Here is a 16715-nt window from a genome sequence, read left to right as displayed (position 1 = left end):
GTTTAACATAAAAAGTGGAGACAATAATACCTCAAAAATATACACTCAACACATCACAACATACCTCTGTGTTTGAGGACACAAAAAACAGATCTTCCTCCGTAGGCTGTCAAGAGGAATGAAAAAATTGAAAAAAATTGTGATGTTATGCCAATATTCATTTCGCTTGATTGCATATATCTGTTGTTATTCATCTTTCAACAGATGTTTTTGCATGAACTGTTCATTTATTAACACAGCCTCATTGAAAATATAGCTTAAATACCTTGAAAATTCACATCACATCAGGTAGAATTGGCCACTATAAAAGTTATGACCAAATCCAACCTGTAATGATGAGCCTCCTCTTTGTTCTCTTTAGACATTGTATTCAAGCTTAATGGTGCAACATGTCAGGGGGGGAAAGTGACTGTTATGGGGATAGATTGACAATTTAATGTTTGCTTTTTGTCATGGATGGTCAAGGTGTTGAGAGAGAATTTCTCTAGGCTACACAAAAATGGCAACTGACAATTTCAGTAGTCAACGGTGATGAAAAAGAAATGATGTAGAGTACAGACTTGTCTCATGTCTGTAATTGTGTAAAATGTCCCTTGTACTTTGTCCAAACACTTTTTTACCCCAACCAAAATACCACTGATGCTTGAAAAGGTACCAATTACTTCACCTTCTGATTTGAGTTTACTTTGAAGTCTTCCATATCTGGTTTGGGGTGCCTGTAATCCAGGTCTTCATCACTAATCTGATGAAGGAGAGTAGCAAGTTCTCATTTATTATATGAAGACAGTCTATGAAGTGAGTATTATGAAAGCAACATTCACAATGTTGGACCCGAGGAAGGTCCTGATGGATCAAAACGTTGTCTATTAGAGATATCTAGTAGCAAGCTTAAAAGTGTGAGGCAGTCGTTTCTGTGTTTTGCAGAGTACAGCTATTTGTAATATAATGTGATCTCCCAACATTATCCATACAATGGGTCTGTACATACCTCCTCTGCACAAGTATCTGAAGGCTTACATGTTTCAACATGCAGCGCTAGGATTTGTAGTGGATAGTTGGTGTGACAGGAGTGGCACATTGCCTTTGGCATATTGGAGAAGGACCTGGAGTCAGGATGCAGTGGTTGAGTGTCTAGTTCCTCCTGTATTGGAGCAATATATAGGACACCCTTTCCGCCCGTACTTGCAGTCTTCAGCATTAGCCCAGTATATCCACTGTCCTCAGGAGACACCATATACAGTTTTCGAGAACCCCATCCTCCTAAAAAGAAAAAAGTTATTTAATAGTTGAATTCTGTTGAAATGGAACAGTACTCATCACTCATGATATTGATCCAAATGAATATACAACAAGATTAGATTTGCCATGGGTAAGTTCTATGTACCTGCTCCTTTGTAAATCAGCCAGCCCCCAGACACACTTCCCAGTTTTGGATATAGATCTTTGAGGGTTGAACATACCTTCAAGAGTAATATAAATCACACCATCATATTAATAAAAGAACATTGGTTTTGATAGTGGACTATATTAAAATATTAGATTAGAAAGATTTTCTTGTCAATGTTGCCTCACCTCATCATGAGTGTAGTTCTCAGGTATCAGCGTGGACCTGCGTCCCAAACCAGCTTGCAAATGGGAAATTTCTTCACTGCCTTTGGGAGTGCGCTCAACAAGCTTGGGCAAGAGATAAAATGTAAGTTGTATCTCTTTGACTGGTGTGAAGTGGTTGGAAGGCCCTCGAAGGCACCGGCGCTTTCCCTTGGCTCCAAAAAGGGCAGGAAAAGACCTGTGACGATGAGAATGTTTTAATTTGACATTACACAATACAAGTATACATCTTACTAGCTATAGTTTGTGAGAATTTAAATTGACGAATGTAAGGGACAACAAGTCAGTCTGACAAAGAAACCAAATACAATGAAGGACCTTGTCATTTCTGTGTGGACACTGGGTCGGCCATCTCTCCCTCTTTCCTGACTCCTTCCCTGTCTGCTAGAATGACACCGTGTTCGGAAGATGCATCACATTATTTTATGCTGAGTAGTCAACATTTAAATGAACAGTGTACAATATCTCAGGGGTCAAATGATTGAATTGTTATACATGTTAATCTGGGTTTGTGTTATTTGTTGTGAAACTAGACACAACACCTTGCAGTCTCTGGGGCAGTTTGCTGTTGGGCACTGGGCCCAACAGGGGTGGCTCTGTGTTGGGCACTGGGCCCAATAGGGCCAGGGGAAGGTGTTAAATTTGTGAGCAAATTTAGGAGGTGTCTTGCTGAATTGACCACTTCTGAGTTGTCTCCCTGTCAAAAGTATAAAAATGGAGCTGTAGGTTAGAAGCGATACACAATACATCATATACTTAATAACCCAATAATTATTAGTTAGGCACAATGATTGTGGCAACTCAAATCCATAAAAAAATTATGTAAATATTAATATTTTGCAGGTCCATAAATGTCTCAAATGGCTAGCGATACACAATAAGTCTACTATGGACTTTACATGGCAGCTAACAAGCTTGATTTAACCACAACTTATTTTTAGTAAAAATATCAGTGAAGTGGTAGAAAGGCACATTAGGCTATATCATTGAGAAAGGAAGTGGAAGAAAAATGAGGGATGACCATTAATGATGACTTGTTGTCATTTTGACACACACAGAGAACATCAAGAACCTCAACAGTCGTCATCTATGGCAAATTAATATAGTATTGAGATCCTCTTTATCCATCATGCAGAAATCACATAATATGCCTATGTTTTGGCCAATTACTGACTACATGAGAGCTATATTGCTAGCATGCAGTGGAAAATGCCTGTGAGTGCTGAGAATGTGATTTTGTCTTTTCCCACTCAATCCAATTTTGTATCAAATACTAAATATTACTTTACTGAAGTATTAATAATAGGTAGTTTTTTTTTTTTTTTTACCATACCAGTATTAATAATAAGTAGTTTTTATACCAAACACAGAAGTCAGACATAAAATTATGGTGACAAAGTAGTGAACCATGGCAGAAGTATGGCCAATGCAGGCTGTATAGTGCAGCCTCAGAGGAACCATTCCACTGTGTATAAAACTGTGATATGCACGTTCAGGTTAAAAATGTGTACCACCACAGTAACGTTACTGTATGACACCTAACATACAGACTTCTACAGGTCATAGTATGCTGTAACTTCTCAGACTGGAATGAAAGCAAGTACTACTGTATAAAAAATAAAATACACACTACTACACATTACAGCGCTAAATCCATGTAAAGTTGGTCATAGTATTAGCATTGCATAGCATAGCATTGTAATTGTCTGGGTATAACTGTTAAGGATTAGTCTGAGTCCGAGGTGTTGCAAGAATAAGTGTTAGAAGGGAATTAGAACCATGTGGCTTGTTGTCTCGGTCGATTAAAATATAACTTCATAGTTATCAATTCAATCTCAAGTAACTGACCATGAACGGGATGACGTTTATAGTCCGAGTCAAAGTCAAGGCCAGGGGCAAAGAACGCTAGATAACTTACTGTGCATTAGCGAGTATTTTTATGAAATAGAAATAGAAATAGAAAAGCACTGTTGGAAATCCACATGAGATACACACGAGAGCCATCCACTTAATTAACAGCCTAATGGTCATCCCTTCTGCTACTTGTCATGCACAGCAACACTCAGCTGAAGCAATGCTAACATGCTAGCAGGGCCGGAGTGGGACTCATTTTCAGCCCTGGAGTTTCATACCTCAGACCGGCCCACTTTAGATCACGACCTATTATATTAAAATAATGTAATTATAACTTAACATGTTAAGCATACAATAGCGCACTGTTCTCTAAAGCCTTGTAATTCCGTGTATTTTCACACAGCCTTGTGGGCACAAGTGCCCATAGTTCGGCCGTGTTCAGCTGTCTGTTTCCCGGCTGGTTTGCGTGCGGCGCGTCTTGGCGTTTCGCGTTCGACGGAGAGTCCGCCTGTGTGGACTCTTGTGGACCTGGGCGGGCCGGTGTTTGACCGATGTCCGCGGGCTTTTCAGCCAGCTCTGAGGGTGATAGTCCCGACAGTTCGGCTGGGTTCTTGTGTCTATTTACCTGCGGGAATCCCCGCAACGCGTCCGACTGTTTTACGTGTGTACGGACGGAGCAGAAGTCCGGCTTCGCTGTGCGTAATTGTGGCGTGGCGCGGACCTGGACCGGCCGGTGCTTAAGTGAGCTGCACGGCCTTTTCACACAGCCTTGGGGGCACAAGTGCCCATAGTTCGGCCGTGTTCAGCTGTCTGTTTCCCCGGCTGGTTTGCGTGCGGCGCGTCTTGGCGTTTCGCGTTCGACGGAGAGTCCGCCTGTGTGGACTCTTGTGGACCTGGGCGGGCCTGTGTTTTAGTGAGGACCGCGGGCTTTTCACCATGGTCTGGGGGCATCAGGGCCGAGAGTTCGGCTGGGTTCTTGTGTCTATTTACCTGCGGGAATCCCCGCGACGCATACACGTGATACCCACTCCACTCAGTGCCATGACTGAACACCGGCACAAAAATAAATAAAAATAATAATTGAACACCGGCCCTCGCGGCCCAAAAGTCAGACCGGCCCACCGGGAATTGTCCCGGTCCTCCCGATTAGCCACTCCGGGCCTGCATGCTAGTAGTCTAATGTAATTGTAAACATTATGATTTGTTTATGCTCGCTGACGAAACGAAACGATTCTACAAAATAGCTATAACATTAACAACAGTTAAACAAAAGCTCGTTAAAATATATGGTAAACTGCCATTACCGTATTTGTCCCAGCCTCATCCATGGTCAAGCCAGTCTGTCAAGCACTTCTTCCTCCGTCTCATGGCGGGTTGCAACCAGCCAGCATTAAGGTAAATTACCACTATGTCACGTGCTCAAAAACGTAGGTGCTGATTGGCTGAAGAGGAGTCCTGTGTATCTGCGCTCGATTGCTCTTCCTCAACTACCCGGATGTCTGTCACAGTAAATTGAATCTGAATTTTGAGAACTGAATCTGAATTGTGAGAACTGAATGTGAAAATATATAGAATCGAATGTTCAGTGAGGATCAAATATAGTTTCAGAGAAACTGAATTAAATTTCATAATCTTACATTCAGTTTCAAGTTTATTGGAATTCAGTTCCAAACTAATAAATTCAATTTCAAATTATAGTATTCAGATTCAGTTTTTCCAATGCAATGATTCAAATTAAACAATACAAATTCAAATTATGTGATTCAAATTCAGTTTCTAGTGGCACATATTTCAGCCCATACAATCCATCCAACATTTGTTGATGTTGCTCGGGGAGTGACTTGAACCAGCTTGTGGAAACAGTAAATCAAGAAATGGCTAAACTTCAAGTGTGGTTTAATATAAATAAATTATCACTAAATCTTGGTCAAACTAAATACATGCTGTACGGTAAGAGAGGCTGCAACAACAGTCCCAACATTCACGTAAACGGAGTTAATATTGAGAGGGTCCGTGAGAATAAGGTTCTGGGAGTTATTATCGATGACATGTTAAGTTGGAAGCCACACATAGCACAATTAAAAAGGAAGTTGGCCAGGAGTGTGTCCATACTTTGGAAAGTACAAAAAATACTAAATCAAAAAGCACTTCATCTGTTATACTGCGCACTAGTCTCTCCGCACCTGCAATACTGTGCAGAGGTGTGGGGACACACATATAAAGGCTCCACACAGGCCTTGTTAATTCTCCAAAAAAGAGCCTTGAGAATTTTACACTACGCCAACTACAGGGCACACACAAATCAGCTATTTATCGAATTGAAAATACTCAAACTATATGATTTAATAAACTATCGCACAGCACAAATTATGTACAAAGCTTCTAACAGAACTCTCCCCCAGAACCTACAAAAATTCTTCATACACAGAGAGAGACACAATCTTAGGGGGGACATGATTTTCAGGCAAAGGAAGGTACGAACTACGTTAAAATCCTTTTCCTTATCGGTCACAGGGGTTAGACAATGGAATGTGTTAGATGATGAAGTCAAAAAAACAGCAACTCTAAGTGTCTTCAAGAAAAAGAATGTAAATTCAACCGTTGACCGGTATAGATTACTGCATGAGAGTTGATAAATGTCTGAGACACGAATCAGTAGACATGTGTTGTGACGGGATGGGAGCATAACAAATGAACATTCTGTACCCAAACAATAAGTCGGACCGAAGAAATTGTATGGTATGATGTCAGTTGTACGTGGTGGGGAGTATCAACAATGTGTATATAAATGAGGTATGAATACCAAGCGTAACTGTTACTCCTACAATTCGCGATGGAGTTACTGAGCTGGTCACTGAATGCTATCGACAGAGTATTCTCAACATGGCGTGCAGGTTCTGGTGAACCTGCGTGCCCGGATGGGACCTTCATGTCCGGCTACATCATGGATGGTTGGGGAAAGTGGAGAGTCATCTGTCTTGCCACTCTGGATGTGGAAGACGTCGAGGACGTGTACTTGTTCGCGTTCATGACAACTGGAATAATCGCCTTGGGAGGTGGAATCTTCATGCTACATCGGAAATTGAGAAAGATCGCCACGGAGCTGACCAGTGTGAGGGCGGACAACGCCACCACTCGGTCAACTGTGGTCGGGATGGGCTCTGACATCTCTGCAGTTCGCGATTCCACGGCACTGGTGCGAGTTGAAGTGGCCACTAACCGGGAAGAAATAGTGACCAATCGGTCAACCATGGTCGGGATGCGCTCTGACCTCTCCGCACTTCGCGAGTTCCCTTCGCGGAAGCGAGCTGAAGTTGCCAATAACCGGGAGGAAATGGCTAAGTCGAGGGCTGCGAGAGCTGCAGATGACAGTGAGGATTAATAAAAAAAAAAGAAAAAAAGAGGGGGCTCCCACACCATCTCAAAAACTAGTAGCTTCACTGGACTTTTATTTTTATCTTTATTTTTATTTTTTATTTTTCATTTTTCTTATTTTTTGCTTGTTTTTCTTTCCTTTTTTTCTCTTTTCCTTCGGACCTTGTTACATGATGAGACTGCTGCTCAATCGTGATGAATAAATATGGACACGTGTGCAGACACACACGTAATCTATATGCACTGGACTTCAGCTCTCTGTACCACCTACTGCTGTAACATGTTATGTCAAATGTCAAGCAGTTATTTTCAGTGTTTCAGGCACAAATTATATGACCTTTAACGAGCAAGTCCAGTAGAATGTTAATCTATCACTAAAGTCCTGACATCATTGTAGATTGTCTCTCCTTCTGCCACTTTTACATTCTTTCTCTCTGCTCTGCCAGTTTTCCTCTTGGTGAAGGTTGGTGCAGAATAAACCAATGAGTCCTCATTTCTCTGAGGAAACAGAAAAATATGATAGCAGATTTGATCATTTTTCCAGTTTCATCTTTTCTTTATAGACCATACCTGCTGACTTTGGTGGTCACCACTGGCTGTCGTAGCATTTGTTTGCAGAGCAACATCAGCTGTATCATGAGATAAAAACAGATTTCAGATAAAAGATGCTGTGGGTTCATTTACACAAATCAGTCACGTTCTTTCTGAAAAGTTAGCTTTCCAAGACATTGTATAAGAAACATATTTACCGTTGTAACAATAACCCATTTTCATCTTGATGGAATAAACCAGGAAGGCATTAACAATCAGACTAACAGCCAAAGCAGCAAATAACAGAACCAGAACTGGATCGGCCTTCTGCAAATCCCACATCTTGAGTTCTGAAACAATATGGATCAAATAATGGAAGTTAACTATTTTGATCAGATCTAGCTACATTAGGAACAAATTAGTTGTGATTCATGATCTAAATGAATTTAAAATGTATGATTATTATTGATTTATAGAGAAATGTTCTGCGGTTACCTTCAATGTCCAGTTTTGTTCCATTTCCAAATAATATCTCCCCACATTTGGCCACAGCGCAGTAGTAAGTCCCGGCATCAGAGGAGCTGACGTTCTTAGAGAAGCTGTAGACACATTTCTGTGGAGAGCGAGCCTCCAGACTCTTCTCACATTCGTTGCCTTGGACATAAATGAAGCTGGGGTGAGATTTATCTGATCCAGCTCTGAACCAGTAGACACCGTGTTCCTCTGGACACGTTTTCTTCTCAGAGAAGACTGAACACTCAAGAGTCACGGAGTCTCCTGGACGGACTGGATCAGATGGAGAGTCTTCTGTGATGGCAGTGACATCGGGTTCTGGTCCTGGGGAATACAAAATAACCATGCTTTAATGAACATAAAAGCAGTTAAAAATGTTAATTTACAAATATAAACATGTTCCTATAATTATGGACAGGCATATATATATATATATATATATATATATATATATATATATATATATATATAATACTGCTGTTATAAGTGTTTACCTCTGATTCTCAGAAATGTTCCCTTCGAAAATGCAATTTTAAGTTGCCTTGCTTCTATACAGTAGTAAATTCCAGTATCACTTAGCTCTGTTTCATTAATATGCAGGATAAATGTTCCAAGTTCTTGTTTTAACGTCATTCGCCCGTTCTTAGTAACTTCATGATCAACGATCCCAAGATCGTTTTTCCCAAGATTTCAGGCAGATTTTCAGATACAAGCCTGATCCAAAAAATAGTTTCAGTGTACAGAGATTTCGGGAGAGCACATGTCAGCGTCACATTATGTCCAACACTAACGGTCGTCGTGTCAAAGGCCTGATCATCTGCACATCCTGAAAACATAAGAGAAACACGGATCAGCAATTAACAAGAGAGAAACAAACACAATCATACTTTAAACATATATCTGGAGTAAATTTGACATTTCCACATATACTTACGCCCAACTCTGAGCATCAGCAGTGAAAAAAATATGATCATCATTTTCTTGTTAATCCACTTGAGAGTGCCGTTAAATTAGATTCAGGATTTGAACTTAAAGCAGTCGGCATCATATGTTTGATCATATTCACTGAAACAGACACTATGCTCCGACAGAACAACACAAATCATCCGGTTTTAGAAAAAAAAAAAGTGCCTCTAGTTGTTTGTTTTTGTTTTGCAAAAATCCACCGAGCCGGATCATCCTGTCCACTCAGTGCAGTTCACAGCTCGGACTGTTGCCGCACACACACACAGCCCCGCAGTTATTTAACCTTAACCAGGTAAAAGCCCATTGAGAACGAGGATCTCTTTCACAAGGGTGACCTGGCCAAGAAGGCAACATCACAAGTCAGAACCAGTATACAAAGACATACTTACAGCAAGACACAAGATTAAATCCACAGACAAGACAAGAGATCAAATACACATACACTGTCCAAATTATTTAAATTCAAGGTCCTACAAGATCGTATCAGTTCCGTGTCCCAGCCCGTTAGTGTCCTCCCTCCGGCCTATATCCGCTTCCTTCTCACCCCAATCACCTGCATTTACCTTAGATTTACATTTCGGGCAATTAGCAGACGATTTTGTCCAAAGTGACTTACAATAAGTACATTTGTTGAAAGAAAGAAACCACAACATGTCATTGCCGATAAAGTAAGAGCAAAAAATTAAGTGTTGCTCATCCTCATCTGAGTTAAAGTCCCAGTCGGCAACATTTTTTTGATCATATTCACTGAATCCGACATTATGCTCTGATAGAACAACATAAATCATCCGGTTTTAGAAAAAAAACACCCCTGTACGTGCACGTAGAGCCTGTTTGTTTTGCAAAAAATCAACACAGCCCCGCTCATCCTGTCCAATCAGCACGCAGAGCTGTGTTCATGCACACAGAGCCCCTCCTCCCTCGGGTCGTACCACTATCATAGGGGGGAGGCAGAGGGAAGTAACAACAAGCTTCTAATTCCTCGGTTAAAAACCGAAACGAGGAGGTCCAAAACAACCAAGGAAAAGAAAACACCGGTGGAAAATAAGGAAAAAAATAAAGATTGCGACAGTGCCCGTGATAAAACCAGAGGCAACATCGGACCTGCGTTTCAAAGGTGGCGTGATCTAAGGGATTTCAAAGGGCACAAAGTCAAGGGGAAGGAGCTCGGTGGTCGTGGGGGAGGAGCGTGAGATTTGTAAACATTCAAAATCTGACAGAGTGCCCTCGATCCGCCGGACTTGCCGACTGGGACTTTAAGTAGTAGCTGTTCAGCAAGGATACCTTAAGTAGAACAGTGCTATGATCAAAGTGCTAGAGGTAAGAACAAAGAAGCGCATTTTTTTTTTGTGGAAGTGAGTCATGCTATGCAGAGCTAAGGTGAAGTCTGAACAGGTGAGTCTTGAGCCTTTTTCGGAAGATGGCAAGTGTTTCTGCTGACCTGACATTGGTCGGGAGTTCGTTCCACCACTAAGGACCAGAACAGAGAAGAGTCTGGACTTTGCTGAGAGACATTTGTTTGATTTCAGCGATGGTGGTACCAGCCGGCCAGCTGAAGTAGAGGAGCGAAGGGCTCGCGTTGGGGCATGTGGTTTGACCAGTGTTTGAAGGTGCCGTTCCATTGGTTGCCATGAATGCCAGTGCCATCGTCTTGAATTGGATGCGGGTTGCAACAGGGAGCAGTGGAGGTCACAGAGGAGGGGGGTCACATGGGAGAATTTTGGTAGATTAGACAAGGCGTGCTGCAGCATTCTGGATGAAGGGGTGGGAGGCGCCTAGTGGTAGGAGCCCCACACTGCGCCCAGTGCCCACTTGCCGTTTTATTTATTCACGGAAAATGTTTTTCAAGGATAGATAGCACCAAAAGGCACTTCTTTGAGCTTTGCGAGGATGAGCGGCTCCAAGACGAGGACTGAGTGTGTTGATTAGAAACACTGACGTTGACGCGCAGGTGGCCCAGTGGTTATAGCGCATGCCATTTACGCCCGTACGCTTTAGCCCCCTCAAGGCTCAGTATTAGGACCACTTCTGTTCTCACTCTACACCAGATCACTAGGTTCTGTAATTACTGTTCCTCTCTTTTCCCCCAACCTCCGACACTCACATTGCAACTCGCATCTCGGACTGTCTGGCAGACATCTCTGTCTGGACAACTGCACATCACCTCAAGCTTAACCTGAATAAAACCGAACTCCTCTTCATCCTGGGGAAAGACCGCCCTCGCATGGACCTGTCGGTCACTGTCGAGGGCATCACAGTATTGCCTTCCTCAACTGCGAGGAACCTGGGTGTAATCCTCGATGACCAACTATCCTGCACCCCCAACATCACTGCTGTGGCCCGATCCTGCAGATTTGCCCTCGACAATATCCACAGGATTTGGACCTTCCTCACAAAGGATGCAACGCAACTCCTGGTCCAAGCACTGGTCATCTCCCGCCTTGACTACTGCAACTCTCTCCTGGCTGGACTCCCGGCCTCCGCGAATAAACCATTGCAGCATATCCAAACTAAACACATAAAACAACACCAACAGCATATGTTTGTTTCATGTTGGGTTTCTAGTTATCAAAAAACAAAAACAGAGATTTTTATGTTCCATCTCCAGTCTCTAGTTGGGGTTTCTGTAGTGTGTCAACTTTAATTTTTCAAATTTTCATTGCCATCTTTTTTTTAAATATATTATTATAGCACGGATAAGATGTAATTATGGTTAAGCAACTAAACCGACTTGGTTTAGGTGAGGTAATGTTGACCTTTCTCACATAAATGTAATCATGAGATCCATTATTGATCATGGCAGCTTTAAATAGGGATTTCATTGATAAGTTTGATTGACATTTCAAATGTATCCAGGTATTTGTGACAGCAAGGACGTTAATGTAAGAGAACTACATAGGAGCCATTTTATGGTGAATATAACCAATCCAGATGTTCATCAATGATGACTCGGGATGAGAATTGATAATGATGATACCATTATTAGTTCTGCAATATTAATCTGACTGATGAGGAATTCTTCTTTAGATCATTTGATTAAATTACAATAATACTTTTCATAAGGGAATAAGCTGATATAATATGAAACTGTCTCTCTTCTTCTCTTCCATGACTCCTCCCTGTTGAGGAAGTCAGCAGCTAGAAAAAGAAAGACTCACCGGCATCCATAAAGGTTCATCCCAAATGAAGACCCACCCACACTGAGTCAAATGTACCAAAGCATGTCAGAAGGAAGAGACCAGCAGAGAGAGTGGGGGACTGTGACACCATGCTACCACTAGCTAGTTTCCTAGTTCTGGGGTGAAGGGCAGCAGCAGAGAACCGCTCTACCACAGAAACCCGTTAAGCGAAGAGGAAATAAGAGCTTTCGATTCAACTGACACTTCATTTGAACATGAGAGAAACCCACAAATAACATTCCCATTCTCCTTACCTGAGCTCCTTCAACAATTCCTACACCTGAACCGGCTGCCCCCCTTTCTTAAAGGGGCCTAGAATCTGTGGCACTCTGCTGATCTTGTAGTGTCCCATGCCTCCAGCGTTCCTTCACCTGTTTAGTCCTGCCTGTCGGACACCTTGCTTGATGACTTGTGACTCCTGCTTGTTTTTGGACAAAAAGGATTTTGGACATTCTACTGCTTCTGAATTTGTGCTTTTGCGTTCAGTGATTTCTGAGTCGCTACAACAGCACAAACTTGAATAATGGCGTGGGGGCCTCTAACATAAGGTTTATTGAGACTTAAAATAGATCTAGACGATTTGTCAGAGCACTGGGTTGGGGTTTGTAGCCTTCATCTGGGTCAACATATTGTTGATCACAACCAAAAACATGTCATAAGTTTGAGTCAAACCTACCCAAGTTACATTTATATAGTTAAATCAATGATTCCAGGACACAAAGCTGTGTTCAGCCCCTGTATACACAAGAGCAAAGTCACATGATTTCACTTACTAGCAACTCACATCACGTTACCATGTGACACCCACCCACCCCGTGTGGACCATCAAAACACCACATGCTTTTGCTGTCCAGCACCACGGGAGGGTTCATATTATCTGGAAGCCTGGTACATCACAGTGTGAACAGGTCGGCTTTCTCTTTGTGTGCACAGCGTTGCTTGCACCAACACACACAGATAGACACACCTTCAGCGTCACCACTCACAAACAAATGATGCATGGAAACTTAAGCATTGTTGTGGTTGGGCTTTCAAACTGAGCTATCAATGCAAAGGCGCTTTTCTAACTTTCTCTCTCTCTCTCTGTTTGAGTGTCAGGAAGCTGGGTTTTAATTTATATCCAGACTGTCCTCCGCGAGAAAACGACCACATAGGTCGTGTGTCAAGCACCGAATTACGACCATATGTTACGTTTCAAAATAGCGCGCCCTCTAGCGGTCAAGTAAATATCGACACTCCGGTGTCTCAGACGATCGCCCCCCCCACACGTCGACCTAAACCTACCCCGATTCCACGACATCTTCCCCCCACCCCCTCCCCACCCCCCCCTACCCCCCCCACCACCCCCATCCCACCCCCGCGCGCCCCCCGCGCTACCCCCCCCCCCCGCGCGCCCCCCGTCAATCACCCCCCCCCCCGCGCTACCCCCCCCCCCCGCGCGCCCCCCGTCAATCACCCCCCCCCCCGCGCGCCCCCGCGCGCCCCCCGCGCTACCCCCCCCCTAAACCTACCCCCGCGCGCCCCCCGCGCGCCCCCCGCGCTACCCCCCCCCGCGCGTGCATCATCGGCAGAGACCGCCTCCACACGTCGACCTAACCCTAACCTTAACCACTACTATCGTTGCGGAAGAATCTCCGCAATACGCTCCCAGAGGTCGTATTCGAGTGCATGGACCAACGACAACTGTGGTCGTATGAGTTGGAGGACTTGTTGTTTATATCACAACAACGGACAGGAGAAGTTAAAGTGTAAAATCACACTATGGATAAATGTGTTTTATGGGACTTTTTTAAGGTTTGGTTCTTTTCATTGGTAGATGGCTGCCAGAGGTGGAAGGTACTGATCAAATATTGGTCACCCTTGGTCTTTTTGTCAAGAGCATGACTCACATTTGAGAACTAATCAACCCAACGGTTTGACATTGTTGATCAAATCTGTTTTAAGGAGCATCACTTGGGCTTTGATGGACTAGTGGTCATCAAAGATGAACAAACATGTATTTTTTACACGTGAACTAATGCATCTGCGATATGTCCAGATTGCAGATGCATATAATTGGTGAAAGGTGCATCTTGACACTGTACATTGACGGAGCACATTAAGAAGTGAAAATTCATTTCCGTCTTTACCCTCCCAACACATCCTGTTGAAGCCTGTAGTCATGTCTGTTACGAGTACACCGCCTTGTTGTTTGGTCAAAGAGGGGAATCAACCCATGTCTGTCAGTGTAGCTGCTGCTTGTGGCTTTGCTTGTTCTTCTTGTGCAGAAGGCATTTACAAGGTGCTGTGAGAGCTGAGATGTGGAGATAATGGCCGAGCCACAGGGCTCATATTTCATTAATCACTGTGCATCACATTTCTAAAAACATATTAGGTTTCATCCTCTGGAAACCTTGACTGTCTGAACAAACTTTCATGGCAATCCATCCAACATTTGTTGAAATATCAGTTTTTATATTTGGCATACAAATTGCTATTGACATCAGCAACATATTGTTTATTTGAGAATAAATCCAGTTTATCAGGGTCCAATTTGCTAATGGCTTCTGAGTTTGCATGTCCTTCACTGTCCAGTGGAGCCTTCTTGTAGCTTTGTTTGTCTCAAGAAATCGCACGTTTTCTTCTCTACTTCCACAGTACACAGCTGGTTCTTGCTGCTATTGTTACTGTTTAGACTTTGTCTCCAGTATCTGAGGCAGTTCCTTCCTTTAAAATTGTGCTTTCGCTAAAAAAAAAGAGAAATAATTTGACTAAAGTTCCATTAAATGTTGTTGTCACCATTATTAGAGTACCAGTAATGCTGTTACAGTGCCGGTGTTCAATCAATCAATTGAATTACAACCTTCTTCAAAGACTCTAATTAAGAAAACACACATCAATTAAACAAGACTCAATAGATGTGTGATGCTGTAGAATATCAAAGCACATTAAAACAATTTTACATTTAATTTGCGTTATGATAATCCATGTCCTTTTATATAATAAAAGTCAAACAATGATTACAAATTCAAATAAAATAGATAACGATATCAGATGAAAGAAGTGAAAGCAGCATTTCCAGTGTTTCAGGCACAAATGATATGACCTTTAACGAGCAAGTCTAGTAGATTGGTAATCTATCACTAAAGTCCTGACATCATTGTAGATTGTCTCTCCTTCTGCCACTTTTACAGTCTTTCTCTGCTCTGCCAGTTTTCCTCTTGGTGAAGGTTGGTACATAATTAACCAATGAGTACCCATTTCTCTGAGGAAACAGAAAAATATGATGAGATAGCAGATTTTATTCTATATGCATGTAGAGAGAAAAATAAACTAATCATTTTTCCAGTTTCATCTTTTCTTTATAGACCTTACCTGCTGACTTTGGTGGTCACCACTGGCTGTCGCAGCATTTGTTTGCAGAGCAACATCAGCTGTATCATGAGACAAAAACAGATCTCAGATGAAAGACGCTGTGGGTTCATTTACACAAATCAGTCACGTTAGCTTTCCAAAGCATTGTATAAGAAACATATTTACCGTTGTAACAATAACACATTTTCATCTTGATGGAATAAACCAGGAAGGCATTAACAATCAGACTAATAGCCAAAGCAGCAAATAACAGAACCAGAACTGGATCGGCCTTCTGCAAATCCCACATCTTGAGTTCTGAAACAATATGGATCAAATAATGGAAGTTAATTATTTTGATCAGATCTAGCTACACGAGAAACAAATGAGTTGTGATAAATTATCTAAATTAATTAAAAATGTATGATTATTATCGATATATAGAGAAATGTTCTGCGGTTACCTTCAATGTCCAGTTTTGTTCCATTTCCAAATAATATCTCCCCACATTTGGCCACAGCGCAGTAGTAAGTCCCGGCATCAGAGGAGCTGACGTTCTTAGAGAAGCTGTAGACACATTTCTGGGGAGAGCGAGCCTCCAGACTCGTCTCACATTTGTCGCCTTGGACATAAATGAAGCTGGGGTGAGATTTATCTGATCCGGCTCTGAACCAGTAGACACCGTGTTCCTCTGGACACGTTTTCTTCTCAGAGAAGACTGAACACTCAAGAGTCACGGAGTCTCCTGGATGGACTGGATCAGATGGAGAGTCTTCTATGATGGCAGTGACATCGGGTTCTGGTCCTGGGAATACAAGGATAAAAATAACCATGCTTTAATGAACATAAAAGTAGTTAAAAATGTTAATTTACAAATATAAACATGTTCCTATAATTATGGACAGGTATATATATATACTGCTGTTATAAGTGTTTACCTCTGATTCTCAGAAATGTTCCCTTCGAAAATGTAATTTTAAGTAGCTGTACTTCTATACAGTAGTAAAATCCAGTATCACTTAGCTCTGCTTTATTAATATGCAGGAGAAATGTTCCAAGCTCTTCTGTTAACGTCATTCGCCCGTAATAATCCTTATTAACTTCATGATGAACAAATTTCCATGTTTTTCCCAAGAATTCAGGCAGATTTTCAGATACAAGCCTGATCCAAAAAACAGTTTCCGAGTACAGAGATTTCGGGAAAGCACATGTCAGCGTCACATTATGTCCAACACTAACGGTCGTCGTCTCAAAGACCTGATCATCTGCACATCCTGAAAACATAAGAGAAACACGGATCAGCAATTAACAAGAGAGAAACAAACAAAATCATACTTTAAACATATATCTGGAGTA

Source organism: Eutrigla gurnardus (genome assembly GCF_963514095.1).
Source record: "Eutrigla gurnardus genome assembly, chromosome: 5".
In the NCBI taxonomy this organism is placed as follows: Eukaryota; Metazoa; Chordata; class Actinopteri; order Perciformes; family Triglidae; genus Eutrigla; species Eutrigla gurnardus.
This window is presented reverse-complemented; position numbering follows the sequence as displayed.